This window comes from Nannospalax galili, unplaced genomic scaffold (genome assembly GCF_000622305.1).
Source record: "Nannospalax galili isolate Female #2095 unplaced genomic scaffold, S.galili_v1.0 scaffold781, whole genome shotgun sequence".
Classification (NCBI taxonomy): domain Eukaryota; kingdom Metazoa; phylum Chordata; class Mammalia; order Rodentia; family Spalacidae; genus Nannospalax; species Nannospalax galili.
The window spans coordinates 1,103,089-1,121,246 of record NW_008346898.1 but is presented as its reverse complement, the minus strand read 5'-3'; the positions used below and the strand labels follow the sequence as shown (position 1 = coordinate 1,121,246).

At 50.9% G+C, this 18,158-nt stretch overlaps 1 protein-coding gene across 1 annotated transcript in view; it reads left to right on the top strand.

Moving 5' to 3' along the window:
* The first annotated feature begins 7,286 nt into the window (after positions 1-7,286).
* Positions 7,287-18,158, top strand: part of Cacng5 (calcium voltage-gated channel auxiliary subunit gamma 5) — a 46,737-nt gene continuing 35,865 nt past the window's right edge. Inside the window, exon 1 of the mRNA XM_008843199.1 lies at positions 7,287-7,398. The gene's annotated coding sequence lies outside the window, so the exon portion shown is untranslated. The remainder of the gene's footprint in view (positions 7,399-18,158) is intronic.

Genomic DNA, 18,158 nt, shown 5'->3' with positions numbered 1-18,158 from the left:
AGACTTTCTCCCTACAAAAGGTAAGACAGTTCTGGATGCTCTGGGCACTTGGGAGATGGAGGCAGAAGGATAAGGAGCTCAAGGTCATCCTTGACTACACAGTGAATTCAAGGTCACCTCCAGTTACAAAGGACCATGTCTAAAACAACAAACCAGGAAAAGAACTCTGCCAGGCAAATCTAGGTATTGGCCAGTGGATGACACTGTTGGGGAAAATGGGGTCTTTTCTATCTCTATGTAGAAGACTCAATGGGCTTCCCAATTGCTTATGAAGGGATTTGTCAATATGTGCGTGTGTGCATGCGTGTGTGTGCATGCATGTGTGTGTGTGTGTGTGTGTAAGCAAGCATTCAAACAAATCCATGTCAACACTGTCATCACAGTCAGAAGATAGAACAATAAAAATGCCCATCAGAAACCTGGAAGGGTGGTGCACAACTTTAATCCCAGCACTCTGGAGGCCAGTCTGGTCTACACAGCTGGTTTCAGGCTAGCTGGGGCTACAGGGAGACCCTGTCTCAAATGAACGAATGAATGAATGAATGAATGAATGAATGAATGAATAAAATGCCCATCAGCAGTTGAACTCATTTTTTAAAAAACCCTATTATATACACATACACTATCACACAGTCATAAAAACAAATGCTGCTTGCTCCAATGCTGGTGAGCCTCAAAAGCATTAGGCTAAGTGTAAAGAGCTAGACAAAATGTTTTATGCTGTCCCTCGTTGCTCTTGGGGTATCCAAGGGTACTAAAATCCATACTGGTGTCAAAGTTCCTTATATAAAATGGATGGGGTGGGGCTTGACCCAGCCTGAAACGGAGGCTGCTGGGTCCCTTAAGCAGACCTAGAGGTGGAAGGGACTGTCTCAGCTGGAAAAGGTACATCTGGCTCCACCTCTGCTGGCTTCTCTAGCAAGTCATATCTTTCACTCATTCACTTCAAAGATTTTTTTTCATTAACTTCAAAGGTAGGAAATGGTTATTTTAGATACTGTTTCCTGTCATCCAGAGAGCCAGGTAATTGGGGAAGTGGCATGAGGCTGGTCCAGCTTTCTTTGTTCTGAAATACACAAAAATGCTCTCATTCCCCGGCCTCTCTTTCTCTCTACTCCCATCCCCGGTTCTAGCTGCAGGGATTTTCCCTTTGTGTTAGGAGCCCATCCCCTCACCAGGCTGCTGAGGTCTGCCCTGCATGGTGTGCCAGCGAGAGGTCTCCACTCTCCGACACCACCTTAGGTGAGCTGAGCTGACTTCCCTTTCATGGGGCCATTGACAAGCTTGTATGACTTGCCACCACAAAGCCGCTCTTCTCACCAGTGGAATATTCTCTAAGGCCCTGCACACCTGTTATCTGGCCTGTTTAACCCATGATGACTGGTGCATGTGGACCCCTGATGATGTCATTACCGGCGTGCACATGTTCTTATGTAGCAGTTGTGTGTGCATGTGCATGTAGAAGCAGAGATTGATGTCAGATGCCTTCCTCTTGTGCTCCACCTCAATTTTTTTAGACAAGGTCTCTCCCAGATCCTGGAACTTCTGGTTTCAGCTAGGCTGGCTGGCCATCAAGCCCCAGGGATCTTCCTGTCTCCCCTTCCCCAGTTCTGGGATTACAGACACCACTCCTGGTTTTTATATGGGTGCTGGAGAACTGAACTCAGGTCCTCAGGCTTGTGGGGCAAGCACTTTACTGATTGAGCCATCTCCCCGATTCAGTGTCTTCATCTTATCAGAAGAAGTTGTTGTCTCCCTGCGGCCCAACGCCCAAATCACCAGAGAAGCTTTACAGGGTTCAAGAAAGAACAAGCAACAGCCTGTGAGGAGATTCCCCGCCATAGATCGGGAGCTGTCCAGGTGCTGACCATTCGCGCACAATCTCCCTAGCTGGTCTAGAGCCCTTCGTGCTGAAGTGCCTTTCTTTCCCTGCCCCTCATGTGTCCTGCTCCACCCAGGGCCTATATACCATGCCATTTCTTGTAACTTTCTGAGCAGTCAAAATGGAGGGCCATCTTCATTTTGTGGGTAATCATCTAGTTACCAAGGGGACAACGCTCCAGAGCAGAAGCCAAACAGCTGGGGGAGGAGGAGAACCTCCATACGGGGAACAAGAGCTGCTGCTCACTCACCCAGCAGGAAAGCAGGCAGCAATGACAGTGCTCTGGGGTTCACACACTGTGGCCTTGAGAATAAAGGAGAGTGTGTTCCCATGCAAGAAAGGAAACTGCTTCTTTGCCTGCTGGCCTTGGGGCCTCAACACGGCATTTAGTGGGCTGTGGGAATAACAGGGGTGGTGGCATGAAAAATAGCTCAAGCTGACTGATAGAAAGAGGGACATGGCTGGGTCTAAAAGAGCAGGAGCACGGAGGGTTATGCCAGTGTCTGTTACATCACGTGTCATGCCTAGCCTGGCAAAATCAAGTGCAGGAGAAAAAGACACTTACAGAGCTGACTCAACAGGTTAAAAAAAAGAGCAGGTAAGCAAGCAATCTCACCTGGAGCAGCACAGCTTCCCTTCAGGGTCCCACCTTCCAGAAAGAGCCATGTGGTTGGTACCCAGGAAAAAAGAGGGAACCCATTTCTTGTTTCTATTCCTTCTTCTCCTCCTCTTCTTCCTCCTCCTCTTCTCCATTTTGAGAATGAGTGTCAAACTTATTATGTAGCCAAAGATGACCTTGAACTCTTGATCCTCCTGCCTCTACTTCCTGAGTGGTGGGATTCTTGCTGTGAGCCACCATACCTGGTTTGTGTAGAGCTAACAACTGAACTCAGCTTCCCGCATACTAGGCAAGCACTCTACCAACTAAGCCAATGTTTTTTGCTTCTTGAAGCACACTGTTCCTTGAACCCCCTGGCCAGTCATCCTATGATCCCAGCCTTCGCTGCTTGTCCAGTCTCTGAGTGCTCTGTCTCAGGACAGCTCCCTGGCTCTCCTGCTGTGACCAGCTCCTGGAACCTGGAGCCTGGTCTCTGAGAACATCCTGAGGAGTCTGGCTGTTACTCCCACTCTCAGCATGAATGATGCCCAGGTAGATGGAGCCTGAGCTTGCCATTTTCCTTTGAACCCTAGAATTTCGCTGTTCTTAGGGCAATTTACCTCTTTAAGCCCCAACTCCCCATCTGACAGTCATGATGTCTGAGAATGTAGAGTTGCTTTGAGAATCAAATACACTAGAACACAGAACACACTTACCCTTGAGTTAAGATATGGGTTAATAGTGCTGTTATCAATCTACCCCCTCCAACGGGGGCAGCTAGAGATGGAGCTCAGCTTCTGGTGCCCTCCACTCCTATCTCCACTAGGCCCTCATCCCTCTCCCCATCTCCGCGGACACACACATGCCCACATGCTCTCATGCCATGTGCATTGCAAACCTGACCTGCATCTGCAGAGAAGTGCTGATCCCCTCTGTCCTTGACACCAAAGAAGACACCATCATCTGTCCATTACTGACTATCTCACATCGTGCTGACCACCGCTGAGAACTGGAGTTTGGGTCCCTAGCCCATTTCCTCAGTGGACTAAGAGTGTAGCAATCACAGGGCAGTAGCAGAAAGGGAAAGAGACAGGGTGATGGATCAGGAAACACTCCATGAAAGTAACAACCAGTTTTCTTTCTCTTGCTTATCAGAGGTCATCCAGAAACTTCTACTGCTCATCATCATACAGGAATTCAGGTGGCAGAGGACATCATGTCACCTGTCTCCAAGATCCCAAAGGCAGAGGGAAAAGGCTGGCAAAGCAGCCACCTGAAAGTGACACCCATCACCACCCTCCCTGGGGTCAGGAAGAAGCTGACAGGAAGACCTTGTCCCCTCCTGGCATCACTGGGCATTTCCCTCCACACAAATGCAGGGGTCACGCTGCGAAGCTAACGCACATGTGTGGAGGAGTGTTCCTAATTAAGACCTAACGCGTGAAGCCTCAGACTTGCCCGGCTCAGCTGTGTATTCAGAGAAAGCTGGTGTTTCGTGCAAGCCTTCGCCCAACAGGGAATGCATGAATTATTGAAAGGATCGAAAAAGAGAGCCAGGGAGAAACTTGTGCTCCATTATTCATCAGGCCTGGAGTCCCCAGGTCCCCAAGCACAGCTGCTGGCTTTTATACCTACAGCATTTTCCCATCATGTCGACAGGAGCGTTTCCAGTCCACTGTATTGGCAACCTCTGAGCAGTGTTCCCTGCCCCTGCCATCCAGGGCCTGTCATCTGCAGCAAACCCTGCAGAGCTGTGGCTAGGGATGGGGCCCAGCTTAGAGTCCAATGCCTTCCTTCCTCTCCTTTCCTGACCCCTATTCAGGGGCTTCCCAGCCTGAGAGCAAAACTCCACAAAAGTCCATAAAGAATCAGGAGAGCTTTCACATAGCCCCTACCTGTGTCTACAGATGTGTCTTTTAGGTCTACACTCCCCTGGATCCAGCTACTGTCATGTTTGCCAGTCCCTGTGCTCCAAGCTCCCTCCCTTCTTAGCCTGCAGACTCACTGGTGAACTATTCATCCTTCAGGACCAGATTCCAGGACCTGAAATTCACTTCTGTGTAGAGCATGTCAGGTGTCACACTCTTTCACAAGGTCTCAGAAGCATCCAGTCACCCAGGGAGCTCAGGGCTCTCACTACCGCTGACTATACAATGGTGAAGGGGGTGGTACAAAAACTAGCAGAACCTCTTCACTCAAATGATTAAATAGTGCAAGCAAAAGCTTATCAGCAAATAAACTGAACACAGAGCCTCGCTAAAAGAGGGCTATGCAGCTGCCAGGGTTATACCCCCAAGAACCAGCCCTAGCTAAAGAGGAATAAAGCTCAAGAGGTTAAGAATATTTCTTGAGGTCATACAGCCAAATAGGGTCAGAACCAGGCTGAAGACCCCATTCCAATAAACCCATATCCTTTCTCTCTTAACCACTTACATCTTGAGTTGTACTGCCTCAGGCAGAAGGACTGGGGATGAGGCCACGAGCACCCCTAGAAATACATTGCTTTTTGTAAAGAGAGTGTCCTAAAGTGCATTGATTCACACGGGCATTGTGAGATGGCCCAGGGAACAGTGTCACACAGGTCAAGAGGGATCTGTCTAGAGAGCACAGGGACATTCTAGCATTCCTCCATCGACATGTGAGAGAGGACACCCACCTCCTCAGCACCCCTTGCCTCATTCCCATCTCAAGCAGTCAGATTGCTTTTCCTTCTACACACATACTCTTCAGGTGCTTGTGGTCGTGGCTGCCACCTGGAAGAGGCAACCCTGTCAGATAATGGTTCCCAGCTTTCCAGTTGACCCTGGGAATATTAACCACAACCTTTGGGGAAAAAAAATTGTCCTGGCTGTGGGCTCTTGTTCATCTTTTCACAGCATAGGCAAGGTACCTCCCTTGTACCTGCCATGTGTCTGGTCTGCTGCCTAAGCTCACAGTCAAGTCAAGGAGACCACCAGGCAATTTGTCATTGCTACACTGGTCATTGCTGGATGAGTCACTCCTGGGTCCTGAGGAGGATGGAGAAATTAATTCTTAGGCCATAGGAAGCAAATTGAATAAAGTCCTGAGGTATGTTCTCCAATATAAGAGTTCTCCAAGTGGAGAGAAGGACAAACCAGACAACAGGAAATGAGCATGTTTGGAAGAACAGGGGAGTGATGGGGTTGGAAATTTGAGATGAGGGGCTGCCCAACACAGTTGAGAGATGTGGATATTTGTGAGTGGTGTGAGACCTTCCCATCAGGGAACTGGGGGTGGGGCATGACTTGGGGAGCAGGTGGGAATAGAAAGACAAAGTTGGGTGTATTCTAGGTCTAAAGTACTGTGAACAATAACATGGTATACCCTTCCCAAAACCCTTCAGTTATTCTGGTTGCATGTGATCCAATTCATATGTGGCAATGTCCATCTTGATGTCTTGGTCAGGAGACCTTAGTCACACAGGTACTTCTGTGCAGCTGTTGCCTTATAGTTTGGAGCAAATATGTTTGATTCTGATGTCTCAGTATTTGGCAACTGACTTTTGTGTATAGGCTGACTCTCCATGCCCATACGTGCTCAGGCTGGGAAGGCAGCTATGTTGGTAAAGTGCTTGCCTGTAGGCATGAGGACCTGAGTTCAATCCCCAGAACCCTTGCAAAATGTCCCTCGTGGTGGCACACACCTATATCCCCATACTGGGGAGGAAGAAACAAGAAGATCCCTGGGGCTTGCTGGCCAGTCAGCTCATCCTAATCAGAGAGCCTTGGGTTTCTGTGAGAGACCCTGTCTCAAAAACAAACAAAACAAGGGAGACAGCTCCTGAGGAAAGACACTTGAGATTGACCTCTCTCTGTCACATGCACACACACAAGAACTCACACATAACAAACACCCACACTTACTTCCATCTTGCCTGCTTCACTGCTGGGAGGAGTTGGCAGATCTGCTGGAAGCTCCCTGTGGTCTGACTGGCCAAGCCTCCATTCTTGCAGGGCGCCCTTCCCAACATGTGCACAAAAGTATCAGGTGCCATTCCAGGTACTCTGGCCAGGAAAAGTGAACCCTTATGTACTTCCTGCTGACCTGTCTGGACAGCAACCTCAAACGCCACCAGCACCACCAGCACCAGCACCACCACCACCACCCCAGGCTCCAGCTGCAGGTTTCAAATGTATGATTGTTTAATAGATATTTATGAACTTAATTGCGTGTCCAGGGTCCCAATAAGCTGTAAAATTAAGTTTAAAAGTGCTAGGCATCGCGTGCATGGCATATATTTCCATCTTCTAGTTTAGAGATGAAAAAAATGAATATTTAATGCTGTCCAGAGCCAGGCAGTGCCAACCTGGCTCTGCTGACTTGTCCTCAGGCATACTCATGGCTCTGTGCCTCAGCGCTGGCATCTCTGAAATGGGACTGCTGTGAGGGGTAAGTGTCTTGAGACCTGGGAAGCACTTTCACTAGTGGCTCAGTGAGGGCTCAATAAATAACTGGCTAGTGCTGGGGTGTTCTCTTCATCTTCAGTCGCAGCAGCTGGCACGGGAAGGTAAATCTGACTCGAGGCAGGTGTTCTCAGCCCAGAAAGCCTCCCCTCTCCCACGCCAGCCCCTCAACCCTTCACCTGCAAACCCCACGAGGGTGCTTCCCATCCCAAGTGCTCTCTTCCCAGGTGGAAGGCAGCCTTCTTCTGTTCCTAAGCCCACCCGGAGCTGGGAGCGTAGGGGAGGGTAGGCCCCGCCCCAGGCCCCGCCCTGGGTCCCGCCCTCCCCCAGTCCCGGCTCCGCCAGCAGCTGCCACATCCACCACCACTGGCGCAGAGCAGCTCCGGGGGACCGGACGCGACGGGGCGGGCGCCGGGCAGCCAGCTCGGTTCCTCCCGCTGCCCGCGCCAGAGGACATCCCCCCGCCCACGCGAGACCTGAACCACGGCCGCGAGGTGAGAGCGGGGATGAGCAGGAGGGACCAGCTCTTCCTTCTTGGGGGGCGGTCAGGGGAGGCGACATCTCCCGCGGTGCTGCGGCCACTGAGCCCGGCTGGCCTCGTTCTGGAGTGGAGTGGCAGGGTGGGGCGCACCGTGTGTATGCGTGTGTGTGTGTGTGTGTGTGTGTGTGTGTGTGTGTAGGATTACGCTGGGGTTGGGGGCGATGACGCCCCCTCTTTGCAGAGGCTTCCCTGCAGTTCTCCCACTCCAAAGCCACAAACGGACTTCCCACGACAGACTTGCCTGAGACTGGCAGAAAAGACACAGAAAAATGCCAGCGGGGAAAAGCCCACCACCACCTGTTGAGCTGGGCTGTGGGTCTCTGCGGACCGAACTCCCCACTTGCCATAGTCAGTAGGTGGATTCACTTCCCAGCAGGTTGTATCTACCTGAGAGTCACTTCTCCATCCTACCCTAGGACATCTGCCTGCCCCCGAACTCATTCCCCTGCCCTAGGCCACAGGAGGATGCTGGGGAGGGATTAGCAGAAGGAAGGGGCTTTGCCAGGAGCCCCAAAGCTGAGCAAGACTAACAGTGGAAGATGGTGACCCCTCTGCATGCTTCTTGTGAGATATCAACCCTAGAGAGCACCCCCAAAATTTCTCCTCCACTCCAAAGCACCCCTTTTATTTACTTGATCTCTTTCCCTCTATCCTATTTTGGTAATTGGTAAAGGTGCAGCCTGTTAACAATTTTAAAGTGACACATTATCCCCCTCCTGAGACTGAAAGAGCTTTGAAAGCCATTCCAGTGTCTGGCTAAGCTAAGAGGCTGGTATTCTGTCTCCTGAGCCTAACCATGTGGGTTCATGGGACCCTAACAGCCCACAGCTGATGGCCCCTTTTAACCGGAGGAGGAAGCTGTTCAGAAAAGGGAAGGAATTCACCCACTTTGCCCCGGATTATCAGTACCAGAGACTACAGGAGAATCTGGAACAGGGCTACAAGGGGGAACTTTTCTGGGTTTGCCCTCCATCATACTCCAGCTGCCACCAGTGCTGCCTCCTGCTTCACCCTCCATCCCGGGGAAAAGAAGATGAGGACCCCTCCAGGCCATCTCAAACCCTTTTCTCCACAAATCACTGGACTTGATGGATGACACACCTGGCTTGTCCTGGTGGTGAGGGTGTATCTAATGTCCTTGTTTGGGGGCATCTCAGGGTTACGGGCATATTGGTGCCAGGTCCATTGCTCCTCTTTGCAGCCCCAGAGTCAGCCTTTCAGTGCCAGGTTCCTGCCTCCTTAAGAAACCCTAGTTTTGCCTCACTTCTGGGCTAACTTAGTGCTCTGAGGTTGGGTCCTAGCACCCCCTAAGGCTGGGTCTCAGGGTGCCTAAAAATGGTGAGCTGTGTGTTGGGACTTGGCATATTCCCACCCCAAACACCTATCTTCTTGCAAACAGGGAAGGGAAGGATTGAGGCAACAAGGGCTGTGTGTGTTAAGGGCTGTGGTATCTCAGCTGGACGTGGGGAGGAGAGGTAGCCCTGCTGTGTGTGAGCTGTTGATGACCATGTAAGGACCCCAGCACCTTGCTGTGTCACACCAGCCTTCACCTCACTGGCCCATGGCAGGCTTGTACAGCCCAACCATTCCCAGGATGGGGGCATCAGGTTCTCATGACCCGAGAGGGGGCTTTGGAACATGGTGCACTTGGCTGAAAGAGGCTAGCCTTAGGTTGTGATAGAAAACATGGACTCCAAACTCTGTTACTTATTCTGTGACAGTGACACTGACCAAGTTATGGAACCTCTTGGAGGCTCATAAAACTAAGCTGTCGGAGTGTTGTGAGGACAAAGTAAAGTCACAGATGACAGTATCCATTCATGGAAATGTCCAGGGCTGGTAGTTGTGGCTCAAGACACAGGATGTGAAGAAAGTGACCACACAATGAGGATGTCCCATGAGTCCTTGGAGAAGGGTGTGAGTTTGGTAGCATGAGTTCAGGTTGAGCTGGGATTCCCAGAGAGTGGAAATGAAGGACCGGTAAACACTGAACCCTGCCTCTAGGGGGAGCTAGCACTGCTTCCCCAGGCTTCTGGTCTATTGGGTGAAGACTCCTGGCTCAGTGCCAGGTGGTCCTTCTACATGTACCTGTCATCCCATCCTGAGTTTGAGGCCAGTCTTACCCCCTGGCAGAATTCGAAATAACTACAAGTATTAGGGGAACCAAGAAAACCCCTGCCTGCCAAACATTGTCCACCTCCCCCCCAAAAACCTAGATGTCTGATGCCTAATATTCCACCAGGAGAGATTCATGCAGCCCTTTGGCCCTGTACCTGTTATGTCAGCAACTAAACCTTAGCAGAAATGGCTTTTTTGAAACTTAGAAAACCTTTAAGAAAAGAGGGAGAGGACAGAAGGGCAGAGGGGAAGGAGTGTAGGTCAGAGAAAACTTTGCCAACCTTAGGTTCTGCAGATTTAGGCTCAGCAGCCTGGAAGCAGGAGAGATTGGGGGATGGGCTTGCAGGTGGCCGGCGAGAAGTGGCAAAGCTCACTGGGAATTCTCCGTGGGACTGGGAGGTGGGCGCCTGCTGAGGAAGCAGGTGGTAGGTGGTGCTGACTAGTAGTGAGCTGCAGGGCCCAGTGGGAGGTGAAGGAAACCCCATAGCAAAGCATCACCCCTCAGCATGTCCCTTCCCTTGGCAGGATGCCCCAACCCCTCCTCCTTCCCCAAGGACACGTTCTTTGCATCTGGAGCCTAGGCCTGTCACTCTGACTGTTTAAATTGCCTGTGGCAGTTTGTTAGGTCAGCTGAATGAGAAAGTGTTCCCAGACCCCAGGCTATGCTGAGCCTGGGGGAGGTTTCAACAGGGGTGAGCCTTCCAGAGCCAGACCCCGCCCCTGTATCACCTTCCTGGAGAGAAGCAGAGACAGCAGAGTTCAGCAGCATAGCTCATTCAGGCACAGGTGACCCTGGGGTTGAGCAACTGGAGGTGCAGAGACCACACTGAGGTTATCCTGAATGGTTTGAGTGTTCCAATGTGGGGCATGCTGAGAGATCAGAGGTCCCTGCTGAGGGAAGAGGTGGGTGAGCATCACTTGAGTCCTGGACATTATCTATCACCTGTCATTATGGACCAATCTTGGCTTGTGGTGGTGCAGCCCATTCTAGGAGCTCTAGAGGGCAGAGCCCTGATCAGAAAGTTGACACTACACCATGGGCCACCAATATGTGGCCAGTATGTTCTATAAATCACACCCTCCCCCCTTTTTTATACTTGTAGTTTTCTGGGATTTTTTTTTCTTGTATTTTACATATCCCAGGTCTCATGTAGCTCAGGCTAGCCTCAAACTAACTATGTAGCTAAAGATGACCTCGAACTTCTCATCCTGTCTCCATGTCTCAAGTGCTGGGATTACAGGAATGCACCACCATGCTTGGTTTATGCCGTGGTGGGGATCAAACCCAGTATCTCATGTATGCTAGGCAAGCATTTACCAACTGAGCTACAGCTCCAGCCCAAGGGATGGATGGCTGTTATTAACTCTGTTGTTAAATAATGGCGATGGCAACAATAGACCTTTGTTGTTCTCTGAGGAGCATTTACTGAGCTCCTGCAATATACACGCCACCCACTGAGCTCAGTGATAGTGGTGTCCTTGGCTTCTGGGGTCAGGTTTTCTTGGTGACTAAAAGGCTGGGTCTGTGCACTGCAGCATGTTCCCACCCACTAGATACAAGTAGTGCCCACCTACCTACACACCTGACTATCCTCAGACAGTGCCTGATGTTCCCTGGGGAGCAAGAGAGCAGGCATGCTGTTGAGAATCACTGGGGATCTAGCTAATTTTTTTTTTTTTAAAAAAAAAAAAAAAAAAAAAAAAAAAAAAAAAAAAAAAAAAAAAAATCAGCCCTGTTCCCTCAGGAGTAGCATTATGCAAAAGCAGTGAAACGCAGGCAGTCGGCTATATGCGAAAGTGCGGTGGGAGTCTGCAGAGTGTGTGGGGGGGGAGGCTGCCATTTTCAAAAGGGGACTCGGGAAAGGCCTGCCTGAGCAGGTGACATTTCAACAGAGAGGGGAAAGAAGGAGTGGGAGCCAGATTGGGGGTTGGGGGGGTAGGCACAGCTGCCTGTCAGGTACCAGCTGTGGAGGAAGAAAGTGAAGGAAGAGATGGCTGGGGTTGGGTGGAGTGGACAGGGGTCAGGGGCCGTGAGCTTCCTCCCTGAGCACTCATGACCCGCTGGGTGCCATCACCAGCCTGATTGACTTTGGCTCACATATGCAGAGGTAAGTACTATTTCTTTACTAGATAGTTCTTTTGTGAAGAATGAAGCCCAGAAGGATGGAGGAAGCTGGGAGGTGCAGTGGGGCCACGAATCTAGGCAGACCATACTCTGTCTCATGCCAAACCTGTGTGCTTTGGGGCTGTGCAGATTTGAGCTTACACCCCAACCCAGTCCCTTACTAACTGGGCATGGCCTTTGGTGACTAGTCAAAATATCCAGGTACTGATGCTTTCTTTGGGATCAGTGACCCCCACTTGCTGAGTGCTTGTTGGGGGTGGTGTTTACCCTCAGTACCCATCTGCAACATGCCTGACTACCCCTAAGTGCTTGCCAGGAACGAAGAGGCAGGTGACACCTCCCTTTCCTACCCACAACTCTGCTGTTGACAAGTGTTCGTGGACCTAACCAGGGTCATCTGCTGAGGGTGAGACCAGTGTCCCAGGATATCACGGGATGTGAACCTGAGACTCAGAGATTCCAGGGGGAGATGGACTTTGTGAGTCAGTGTCTCTATGGGCCTTCAGGGCTGCTTTGCCATCCCTCTCTGGTAACCCTGGCCTGGCCTCTCCTAGGAGTGAAGCTGGAATCAAGGTGGGAGATTCCACAATTGTGGGGGAGGGGATGAAGATTGCTGACACCAGCTCCCTCCTAACACTCTGTTGTCCCACACAGAAGTCAAAGTCCCAATCAACCCACCACAGGCTATTATTTATTGATCAAGCAGTACATGTCAAAAGCCAGGTCCTTCTTGAAGATACAGGCTTAAAGGATAGCCCATGGAGCTAAAAAAGAGAAGCAGCTCACAGATAACCTCCCTGGTCAGTGTCACTATGGAACTCTTGACACCCTTCCCTGACCATGGGTCCCAGGATGATGAGACAGATGGAGGGGTGGAAGGTATTGCTGGCACCTGGAAAAGAGCCATCTGCCAGTCTGCCTGGAATAAACCAAGATTGGGATCATTTTCCCATAGAAGGCTATCAAACTACTGAGGGACCCCCTGCCCCAGGAATTCACCTCCCTGTATGTTGACATGGGGGACAGAGCTGGGCAGGAAGAGAGTCCCTAACTTGGGTGGGAAGCCTAGGTTACAGGGTTCCATGTACCCTCTACAGTTCAGGGTCATGAGCCAGGCCACAGGTCTGTACTGTCCCTCCCAGAGACAGATCCTGTGAGAGCACAGGCCTCTAGTGGTCCCATTAGAAGGAGGCAGTATAAAATGGAGCACCCTGGGAGCTAATGCTTATTGGGTGTGAAGTCTGGTAAGCTTCCTGTCTGCTAAGCCTTTGGTTATACACTTTATTGTCATATCAGAGGGGGAACAGTTCCTTGGGAATCCAAAGCCAGGCAATTAATCAGGAGCCCCTCACCTACCATCTGTGCCCGGGCACATGGACTTACTTGTCTGGAGCTCAACCACTCTGTGTGACAGGGAGGGGTTTCTTGACCTCTTTGAGCCTTGATGATCTTAGCTCTGAAAGCAAGTGGTGTGCTTGGTGTGGTGATAAAGGGGAGGTGGCCAGAGCTCCTCAGCCACAGGAGGCCAATGCATGGCCACCAACACTCCTCCTGATGCTGTAGGTGTGGGGCTCTGTTCACCTTCTCCATGGTGTCTGTGTTGGGGACCCTGGTCCCAAAGCCACCATCTGTCAAAAAGTGGGCACAGTGGTGACAACAGGCCTGTTTCCTACTCTGGGTTTCCCATGCTGGTGCCGTGCTGACCTTGTATGACTGTGAAGTGAATGTGTGTGCATGTTCATATGTGTACAGGTATACATGTGCCATGTAGATGTATGTGCACCTGTATGTGGAGGTCAGAGGTTTTCTTTCTCAGGCACTACCCATCTTTTTAGAAATTATTAATTTATTCTTATTTTTTATGTGTATGAGTGTTTTGTATGCGTGTATGTAAGTGAACCCACGTGTGCATTTGTAGCAGAGGCCAGAAGAGGATGCCAGGTCCCCTGGAACTGGAGTTACAGATGGTTGTCAGCTGCCATGTAGGTGCTGGGAACTGAACCTAGGTCCTCTGCAAGAGCAGCTAGTCTTAACTACTGAATCATCTCTCTAGTCCTCCACTTTTTTTTTAAGACAGGGTCTCTCATTGGCCTACAGCTGCCCAAATAGGATGGAAGCTCCAGAGATCTGCCTGTTCCCACCTCCCCATGCTAGGATTGCAAGCATGTACCACCACACCTGGCTTTTTAAATGTGGGTTCTGGGGATTGAACTCACATCATTATGCTTGCAAGGCAATCTCTTTACAAACTGAGCCACATCTCATAGGTGAAGGAACCAAGGCACAGAGATCCCAAGTTACCCAGCTGGAAATGGTATTACCGGGATTTGAATCCAAAGGGTTTCTATTTTTTGAACTGCAGGAATTTGTCAAAGGAAAACCAAAACATCTAGCCTAGGGGCAGGTTTTTGTGAAACTCTCTTCTTTTCATCCAGAACAAAATCTCTTCTCTAGAAGAAAAGCATGGAATGTGAAATACTCAGCCCAGGAGTCACCTCCTCCAGGAAACCCTCCCAGTTGGTCCCAGCTGGGGCCCCGTGTGCCTTGGTGGTGTCTCTGGCTCACTGTAGCAGCCAGCTGGCCCACACCTTCCAGATGCACCCCTAGTCCAGGGTCACTGAGCAGTACTTACAGACTGCCTGTCAAATGGCAGCCACTCCCGTGTCACAGAAATCCACGCCCTTTGTGGATCTGCCCAGGCCCAAGAAGTCTGTGTCCCTGTCTAATCATGGGCCTCCAAATGTTGGTGAGCAGGACCTTCGAGGCACATTTGTCACTAGAGAAGGTTGAACAACCTCCAACTGGCTCCATGGAAGTCTCCTTTATCTGCCAACAATCGTTTCCAGTTTATATGACCTTGCAGAGGGGCCTTGTGAATCTTGTAACCTTCTGAGGTTCTTGAGCCTAGTAAATGTTATGAGCTTTCTGAGCCTTGTAGGATTTGTTTGCTTCCTAAGACATGAGTCTCTCTCCTCCCTCCTGGAAAGCCTGTTGCAATGTGGCTATACACCAAGTACAATGCACAGCAAGCCTACCAATTTAACCATCTCTGGTTACATGTAGAGGCTTGAGGTTTACGTCAGATGACTTCATCACCCAGCACCTCATGCACTGAGGCAGGGGCTCCCACAGCTTGCCCACTGGGCTAGTCTACCTAGCCACTGGCTCCAAGGATACTCTCTCTCCATCTTCTGAGCCTGGAATTACAGGTGGCCACCATGCCTGCCTGGCTTTCACATGGGTTCTGGAGAACTGAACTCAGGTCCTCACATTTGAACAGCAGGCTCTTTGCCTGCTGGACCATCTCCTCAGCCCTTAATCATCTTAAATGCCCAACTCAGTGGCATTTCAAAATTGAATGTGGTGCAGCAGCCCTGCGCTCTAGAATGTTACCCAAGACAGAGATGCACCCCAGTAGGCAACCACTCTGTTCCCCTCTGATAACACCAGCCTGCTTTCTGTCCCTGTGGCTTTGCCCTTGGGTCGTCTCATATAAACAGAATCACAGTCATGCGGTTGTGACTGCACCTGAATTCTTGTGTTGAGATGCCTGCTTTTGTATCTTGGTATGTGAGTGTGAGTGTATGTGTGTATGGGTGTGTGTATTATGTACACACACCCATGCACACACACGGAGATCAGAAGAGGGCATCTGGTGTCCTGTTCCATCATCTCTGTCTTATTGCCTTCAAACAGAATCTCTCACTGAACCTGGAGCTAGGCTGGAAGCCAGCAAGCCCCATGATTCTCCTGTTTTCCCTCCCTACCCCCAGCACTGGAGTAATGGGCATATGTGGCCACATTTGGCTTTTTCCATGGGCTCTGGAGATTTGAACTCAGATCCTTATGCTTGCATAGCAAGCACTCTTACCCACTGAGCCATCTCCCCAGCACTCTTTCCCTTTGATGACCGAGTGGTATTCCTCTGCACCAATGGACCACAGTGTTGATCTGTCCCTCATCTGATACTGGTGTGTTTCTACCTTGTGATCACTGTGAATGATGCTGCTCTGAACGTCCGTGTACTTGTTTGAACACTTGTTTGCACATCTCTTGGATATTTCTCTAGAAGTACAGTTACTGGAATTTTCTGAGGCTCCATCAAATTGCTTTCCAACCCGGCCAGGTCATTCTGCATTCCTACTGGCAAAGCACAAGAGGTCCAATGTCTCCACGGCCTTACCCAAACTTGTCTTCTAGAACCTTTTTGAAGTAATGTGACCCATCTCTTACAGATGAGCACATGGAGAACGAGAGCAGTTAAGCAGCTTGTCCCAGGTCACCCAGCTGCTCAATGGCACAGCCACAGTGAGAGCTTAGGGCTCTGTGCAGTTAACCACCAGCCTGTTCTCCTTTGTGGTTCTTGGGAGGGCAGCAAAGGCTTGAAGGAACTTCATTCTGGGCTTGGCTCCTGACTATCCTTGGGCACTTTCCTGTCACAGAGCATCCCTTAGTACCATGTGACTGGGTAGAATGTTCTCTTCATACAGAAGTTCCATGGCAATGGTGGTAGGGCACAGTCTTGACTCTACCAGGGCAGTAAGTGCTTTGCACTGGAACCCAGTACCTTCCCCAAAGGCTCACTCATCCAGACTCCGTCTACCCACCCATCCACCCCCAGTCAGAGCCCAAGGACTTGCAAAACCTCAAAACAAGTGGCTGTCCTCTGGCAGCTGGCCTTCATCTGTAACTCCTCAGGCCAAGGAGGCTTGGGCTGGCCTCTCCCTGTCCTGTGGAAGGCACACACCAGGTGGAACACAGAACATCCAGGATGTCCCAATTCCATCCTTCCAAACCCAGGATGCATCTCTGATGGAGCCCAGCATGCTGGCAGTGGTGAGCTGATAGTGATGCAGCTAGAGACGCTCTGGCTTCCTGGAGGGGTGTTTTCTAGGGGGCGTGGGGATCTGCTCTGGGCTTGGAAACTGTTTTTCATTTTATGCCTCAGTACAACCTGATTGGTCACCTTTTAACCTACCTCTGCCAGAGACCATCCACAATGGCAGTGGTCTTGACCTTTGACCTAGAGCTGAGCCTGACCATCCGGACCCCATGGCCTAACTGCCCTGAGCACAGCTCCTGTCCAGGTGGCGCTAAGGAGCCATCACGAGCCTTGTGGTCACAGAAGCCAGGCCAGGAGCCCCTGTCACCTCCAGGCCAGTGATACTCCACTTACCCTGCAACTTGAGACTTATCTGAGCTTTAACTTCCCACATCTGGGGAGTTGGAGGTGGTGCTCCCAGAGCCTTGGTGTGGGCTAACTGGGAACCTGACCCTGGAGAAGGACAGCCATAGATTCTCTTCCCCCAGGGAAGCCAGTGATGACGGCAACCCTAGGGGGTCCTGGCCCTGGGGCCTGCACTTCTTCTCACCACACCTGCTGGGTCTAGTTGCTGCCTGAGCTCCAGGCCAAGGCCCAGGCCTGTGTTCCCAGAAAAGCCTTTCCCAACTGTAACAGTTGTAGGGGGCATGGCTAGAGTCCCTTTTCGGCTTTAGCAGGCCAGAACGTTTGGAGCAGGAATCCTGCCCTGCTGCAGATGTAACTGTCATGGAGTATCTTCTCATGTCCCAACACAGGTGCATGCTGGTAGAATTCCTATGACTGCAATGAGAGCATGCCTAGTGGGGGCTCCTCCCTGCTGGGCAAGGCACTTTGTATTCACTCATCCTGCCTGCACACAAGTCCACGAAGGGGGTTCTGTTTTTCTCACTCTTGTATAGATGCAGAAAGTTAGATGGGGAGGTAGTAGAAACCCGCACTGGGCAGATCCTTCTCAGACACATGCTTTCTCTGCCCTGAGGACATCATTTATCCTGAAGACACAGAGGGGAGGGTCCCAGGTTAGGGTATCAACAGCCCTGGGTACTCAGTTCTCTGAAGGTCAGGGCTGGTCCTGACATCCTCTCACCTCTGTTCCTACCTCCATAGTCACCATCTGGCACAAGGCAGTGGCTAGCCCTCCTGTGGCCTCTGCACCCTCTGCAGCCCTCTCCAAAGCCTTCTTGCAGTTGGCTCTTTGTTTATATGTGTGTTCTCCCTTGATTCTGTCCTGCCAGAAACTTCTAGAAGCTGGAGGGGGGAGCTGCCATCATAAGCCAGGCACAGCACCTACACCTGCCTACACTGCCATGTCCCATGGTCCTGGTACCTTACCTCAGGGTATCAAGGAGAGTACTCCAGCTCCTAAGAGGCTGACTAAAGTATTCAGCCACAGCACCCAGTTGGCAAACCAGTTGGGAGCTGAAGGACCAAAGGCAGAGCAGCTGATGACAGTGACAAATGTAGGCTGAGCCCCGAGAATGAATCACCTCCGACATTCTTCACCATGTCCCTGAAACAGGCACTGTGGTTGTCCTCACTGAGGAAAAGACAACAAATACAGACTAAAGTGTTAGTGGCTGATAATGTCTATGCATCACTTGGATTTCAGCTTTGAAGGCATCTGAGCCTGGGGCAGGGATGCCACACC